We start from the raw sequence: 6,895 nt of genomic DNA, 5'->3' as shown, positions 1-6,895 counted from the left end.
TTTTTATTCCTATGGACGTGGCTAAATTTATGGGTTGAAATAACATAATTTACATGCTTTTCAGTATGCAGATTGGGTTAATCTGCTTCTGTAAATTCACCACCAGGCCTGTGCAGCTGCCCTTCCCTCCAGGACCTCAACCTGATTTGAATATCACACTCTATTGTATGTGGGACAATGTGAGATGCTTGGGTCACAAGCCACCCCTAGACAGCTGAGCACCTCACTGCCTGTGCCGCGGCACACAGCGTCCCCCAGCAGAGGCCTCCTTCCCTGGGTGTCACTCCCGCAGATCCTCCATTTGAAGGTCGAGAAGCCACCGGGAACCAGGTGAGCTCTTTTCTGTCTGTGGCTGCATCCTGAGATAAGGATTTTAGTGCCAGTGAGTTCAGGGAGCAATGAACCGGGAAGCACCGGCAGGTACAGGGAAGGAAGCCGATGCATGGTGTTATTGACCAGGTCACCACCGTGGGCAAGCAGGCCCGTCCAGTGGGGCCTCAGAGATGGTTTTGAACATGCCTCAGACTTATCCCACTGAAGGGGAAGGAAGGGGTCCCCGTTCCCGGACTCCCTGCTGGCATCGGCTGAGAGCTGCTCCCAGAGGCAATGACTCCCGGGTGCAGGTGGCCCACCCCACTCGCAGGCCAAGAGAAGCCTTCAGGTGAGAGTAGGCACTCACAGAAGGACACCCTGGCTTTTACCTGGATAAAGAATGAAGAGGGGTTATGGGTGGGGCACTGTGCTCATAGCCTCTCTTTCCTGTTTTCAGTCCTGGTTCTTGCTCTCTTCACCTAGGTCTCACCTCCATTTCCTTCCCGCAGGGAGGCCTTTCCTAACCACACTATTTGAAACAACACTCTCTCATTCTCTATCCCCCTTCCCTATTTATTTTTCTTTATAGCACTTATCACAACCTAATATATTATGTATCTGGGTTTTCTCTTGTCTGAATCATTTCAGTGTGGGAAAAGACAGTAAGCAAACAAATATTTAATGTGTCGGGCAGTCATCAGTATGACAGAGAAACTTAAAGTAGAGGAAGAAAACTCAGGAATGTCATATGGGGATGGGTTTCTATTTTCCTTGGGGTGGTGTGTGTCGCGGTGGTCCTCTCTAATAAGACGTCTTTGAGCTGAGAGAGACTTTTAGGAAGTGAAGGAGTAAGCCACATGGGAGAGCTTTCTAGGGAGAGGGAATTATAGGTACGAAGATCCTGAGGTAGAAGCATGTTTGGCTTATTTGAGGCCAACATTGCGGGAGCACAGTGCTTGAAGGGAGAAGACAGAGATGAGGTCAGAGAGGGAATGGGGAGGTCTGACATGTAAGACTCTGTAGGTCTTGGTAAGGACTTGGGATTTTACTCTGTGTACTAGTCAGTGTTCTCCAGGGAAATAGAACCAACAGGATGTTTATATATATATATATATATATATACACACACACATATATATAAAAAATAAGGAATTAGCTCATGTAATTATGGAGGCTGAGAAGTCTCAAGATCTGCCATTGGCAACCTGGAGACCTAGTTGTAAGTTTTCCAGTCTGCTAGCAACAAGCTTGAGACCCAGGAAGAGCCAATGTTTCAATTTGAATCCAAAGGCAGGAAAAGACTGATGTCTCAGTTCAATAAGTTAGGCAGGAGGTGTGCCCCCTTGCTTGAGGGAGGGTCAGCCTTTTTGTTCTATTCAGGCCTTCAACAAATTGGACGAGGCCCACTCACATTAGGGAGGACAATCTGCTTTACTGTCTACTGATTCAAATGTCAATCTCATCCAGAAACACCCCCACAGACACACCCAAAATAATGTTTGACCACTTATCTGGGCTTTCTGTGGCCTAGTCAGGTTGATGGATGGGGAGACGTCGGAAGTTTTAGAGTGATGTGATCTGACTTATGTTTTTGAAAGGTCACTCTAGCTGCTGTGTGGAGAGAAGTCTGCAAGGGAGAAAATTTTAGAGGCTATTGCAATAATCTAGGTGAGAGATGGTGGTGGCTTGGATTATGGTGATAATGGGTGGACGTGGGAAGAAGTGGTTGGATCCTGGATATATTTTGAAGGGAATGCCCACAGGACTCATTGATAGGTTGGAATGTGGGATGTGACAGAAGGATAGGCATCAAGGATGATCCCAAGGTTTTGGGGCTGAGCAGTTGGAAGATAGAGTTTCCATTAATTGAGATGAAGAACACTGCTGGAACGGCTGGTTTGATCAGGATAAATTAGGTGCCAGGTTTTTGACATGCCGAGTTCAAGATGTCTGTTTACTTCTAAGCAGAAATGTAGAACAGGCCATTGGATATATTTGACTGGAATTTAGGAGTGCAGTTTGTTCAGCTTGGTGCTCAATAAATACCTGTATGACTGGTCAGGTTTCTCCCATGAACCTCCAACAACCTTCTGTATGTCACTAATGTCTGTGGTCTAGAGAGACCACTCCCAGCAGGTGGTATTGAAATCCCTACTCTAGAACAAGGACCCATCAAGCTGTTTGCCATGATGCTCTTGCTAATTCTCTGACCTGGTGGAATCTAGACCAGAGATTCTCACTGGCACTGCAATCACCTGGAGACCTTTTAAAACATTCTATACTCCACTCCCAGATTCTGATTCGAGTGGTCTGGGGTGGCCTGTACGTTGCTAATTTTAAAAGATCCTCGGATGATTTTAAAGCACCTCTAGAGGTTGAGAATGATTATTCTATGCTCCTGCCTTAACTGACCCCCTGGACTTAACTTTTTTTTTGGTTGGGACTTAAAAAACAGTCAGCTCTTTTGTCAAGCCCCCAGGAAAATTCTGAAGTCTTAGGCAGAAATGTTAAAAAAATACCACCAATTAGAAGAAAAGCACTATGCAAAAAGACATTTGGCATAGTATTATGTTTAATAGTTATAATTTAGAAGCAACCAATGGAATATTATGCAGCTAAAATAGATGATTTTGTAGACAGAATAGTAACTTGGAAAAATGCTTATGAGAGTTGGTTAAGTAAAAACAAGCAGAATGCCAAATCGTGTCTACATTATGAATGCAACTATATAAAATTATGCATGCATAGAAATAAAGCACTGTAGAGGAACAAAGAAAAATAAAAGCAGCTGATATGTTAGTTTAATAGGATAGTGGATGATGCTTCTTTCTCTTGAATTATTTCTTTATCATTGCAGTAACAGAAATAAAGAAATGGCAGTGTTGCTCCAAGCGCTCAGCCAAATTCCCGGCCTCCTCAGGAGAGGTCTTCAGGCTTTTTTCCTCTTTCCCTCTCTATGACACTGGGATCAACCTCTGGATTCATTGGGGAATCTCTTGTTTGCCTATTAAGTGTCTAATATATGCCTGCACGGTGCTAGCCACTGGGGTAGTGGGACATAGAAATCAGTCATTGCTCTCCGAGAGCTCATAGTAAAGAGGGAGAGATTGGCATATAAGCAAATATTACAATAATTGTGAGACAAGCTCATGAGCATGATAATGGGAGTATGAACAAAGTTCTGTGTAAGCTCAGATACATTTGCTCTAAGGGAATCTGGAAAGGTAGAAAAGAGGAGGTGATACTTGATCTTGGTCTTGAAGGATAAGTGGGAGTTCACCAGGTAGAAAAGGGATGGGGGTAGGGTGAGGTGGGGAGGAACAGGCATTCCAAACAGAGTCTGTAATGGCAAAGAGGTATAAAAGGCATGGAGTGTTTAGGAATCATTAGGTTGGATGGAATATATTCATTTATTAATTTACTCAGCAAGTAATTATTGAGTATTGTGTCTCAGACATTGGGCTAGATATTGGGAGGACCAATAATTGTCAGCCTTGTCTATACCTTGAATACCCATCATAATAATAGCAGATATTTGTTGAGTGCTTAATATGCATTAGCTCATGTATTCCTCCTAAAAGTTGTGTGAGAGGGTACCACTCTTATTTCCATTTACAAGTGATGACATTGAAACTTAGAGGTTCAAGGATTTTTTTCCATGGCCTCACGTTTATCATGCAATGGAGCTCCCGGAGCTTAGCGTCTAGTGGAAGAAATAGACAAGAGACAGATGATTACAAATCAAGGTGATAAGTCTAAGATGGAAGTAAGGGAGCTCAGAGGAGGGACGTAGATACAGTCAAGGTAGACTATTTGGAGAAGGTGACTTAGGCTCAGTCCAGGATGAGTGGGCATTAGATATGGAAAGTAGAGGTGTGGGGAAGAAAAAGAGGGGCTTTATGGTGATGATGGATAATAGAGCTGGGGAGGTTGGTTAGGGCCAGTTTATGAAAGGCCCTTTGAATGTCCTGCTAGGGAGTTAAGTCTTTATTCTATAAGCAATGGTGAACTAACAAGCTTTTTTGTTCTCTTTTTAATCAGGAGGCTGAGTCACTTGGGCAATGATTCAGCCACACCCACCATGAACTCTCAATGACTTGAGGAGAAGAATAGCATGGATAATCTAAAAATAATGGACAGTGGGAGAGAACTTCAGCCCTCTCACGAACTGCATGGATCATGATTTGCTGCGATGGGGGAGCAGCTGATTTGCTTCATTCATTACAGTCTTGTCTCTGGCTGTTGTTAAATCTACTTGTTCTTGAGAGCACCTGCAGCCATCATGCCAGGCTCAGTATCACAGGGGCTGGGGAAAGAAAATCCCTCTGGCCAGGGGTAACAGAATAAAAATGTAACTGAGTCCCAGATATACTAGTGTTTACCACCACTGCATCTCTAATGTATCAACAGGACCTGGAAAGATGGAAGTGAGTTCACTGTTCCCCCAGGGGCTAAGGTTGCTGGGATGCTGGAGCAGAGAGAAACTTGGAGGTTTTAGAAATGCTTTAGCTTCAGAATGAAGGGAGCAGAGTGATTAATGCTGCAAGCTGCATGGAGCGGCCAATTGGAAAAACTATAAAAGTCGGAACAGCACTGGAAGTGTTGACCCTGAAGACACACGCCTGGAGACGGGATTTTTTTTTTGCACTTTTTATTGCAGTAATGCAGGGACTTTCTGTGAGTAGAATCCAGGGGGCCATCAAGCCTGTGTTCAGATGGCTATAAGGGAAGGGATTTGATCCTGCTCTGAGAAAGCTGTCTCGGGACCCAGGCAGAAAGCACATTACTATGTTAGAACCCTCAGTAGTTAAGAGAAAGTTCTTGGTTGAATAGGGAAAGGAACCTGTAAATAGCTGTAAAATCCTGAACTAGCTGTGCCTCATTCTGTGCTAGATACAGCCCTGGAGGCAGAGGCCCAGAGACTTGAGGTCAAGACTCAGTTTTGCTGCTAACTTGGGCAAGTCACACCATCTCTCTGCACTTGTTTCCTTCATTGTGCAATGAGAGGGTTGGACTGAATGATATCTAAACTGCTCCCAGTCTCAATTTTCTCCCATTTGTGGATGCTATTTTATGGATAGAGAAATCAAGACTATTGATAGAGACTGCAAAAGTACAGATTTGCTCATAACACAGAAAATCTCAGAGAGCCGGTCAGTACCAAGGGAGATAGAGTGGTCTGCCCTGGGCGCAAGGAGTAAGGAGGTGCATTGTTGATGGAGAATTTTAAAACAATAATGAAACCAAGGGAAAGTCAGTCTGCTTTGTATTATCACCATGGACTGACAATTCTAAGCAATGTCAGAGATAAAATACTCCTCCTCACCTGGGCGGACCACTCCCACCATCCCCCTCCTTGGTGTGCCACTGTTTATCTGAACAATTCTCTTTTTATTCGGTGCTCTTTCAGTTCCTCTGACTACAAAGGGAGAGGAGCTCACTACAGTGTTAACTCTTTCATTGCCACCTCTTAGTGTTGATTTGTCTCCAGTGAAGAAGAGTGATGAGTTACTCTGAGTCACAGCAGTGGACTGGAGTGGCACCAAGGAAGCAGGGACAATAAAAACAGAGCATGGAGTGAGGTGTGGAATGTTAGGAAGTGAAGTCCTGAACTTGTGGCCTGTGGACAGGGTGGGGACAGCTCCCTGAAGGCTCAGGTCAGGCTGGACGCGTGGTGCCTGAGAACAGACCGCACCAGCATCTCAGTTCTGATTTCTCAGCGCCCTGGCACTCTGGCTCCTTCCTGGAGCTTTCCTCTGCAGCACTTCAGATGCATTTCTTAGAAGTGATCTGCTCTGTGCTCCTCATGTCACACCACCCACCATCCTCCTTTGGATTGGATTTCCTCTCCACCCTGTCCTGGTGTTTAGAATATGAAGGGACTCTGTCGCCCTTCTGGGGACTTGCATAGCTTGCATTGATGCCTCCCTTCTGCAGGCTTGGTCCCCTTGGTGCCCAACCTTCTGCTTGATGGTGTTGACACTCTCCAAGGAACCATTCCTGAAAGCGGTAAACTAATCTGTGCACATTCTATGGGGGTTGATGAGCTGCTCTGGAGAGGACCAGGGAGTCTCTTAGGAAAATGTGAATGTGGTGGGGGGAGGAAGCTGGAGAAGGGATGTAGAACTCGAAGATGGAGATCCTTGCCAAATTAAATAAAAAAGTTTTTTTTTTCAAAGTGAGAGTCCAGTTCGAAGCAATTAGATTGACAATCAACTCAACCCAACCCAAACCATGAGGACCGAGTTCTCATTTCCTACAGATTTATAATTTGCTAAAATTTGTCTTTTAAACACACACCAGACACATATTCCCTCTTGCACATTTAGTTCCTAATTGTTATCCTAAGATGATTTATTTATTTTGACAGGGAGAGAAAAGGAAGGAACAGCTTCCACTAGAGTTTATTTCTTTAACCCTTTCTTTTCTGATTATAAAAGCCACACATGCTTATTGTAGAAAGTTTAGGAAATGAATATTCCAGATTGAAATAACTACGTCCTGTGAATCGCATCACCAGAGATGACCACTGTCAACCTGCGGCTGTAGCGTCAGTAGTATTGCTGGAGAAGTTCTGTTTGCA

At 44.4% G+C, this 6,895-nt stretch overlaps 1 long non-coding RNA gene across 1 annotated transcript; it reads left to right on the top strand.

The window, feature by feature from the left end:
* The first annotated feature begins 250 nt into the window (after nucleotides 1-250).
* On the top strand, nucleotides 251-6,543 carry LOC131402484 (uncharacterized). Its single transcript, XR_009218705.1, has 3 exons — nucleotides 251-330; nucleotides 1,911-1,980; nucleotides 4,354-6,543. It is a non-coding gene; the product is annotated as an uncharacterized LOC131402484 (long non-coding RNA).
* Nucleotides 6,544-6,895: the final 352 nt, after the last annotated feature.

This window comes from Diceros bicornis, chromosome 4, assembly GCF_020826845.1.
Source record: "Diceros bicornis minor isolate mBicDic1 chromosome 4, mDicBic1.mat.cur, whole genome shotgun sequence".
Lineage (NCBI taxonomy): Eukaryota > Metazoa > Chordata > Mammalia > Perissodactyla > Rhinocerotidae > Diceros > Diceros bicornis.
Note: the sequence above shows the minus strand (reverse complement) of the source record. Positions and strands in the feature narration are given on the sequence as shown.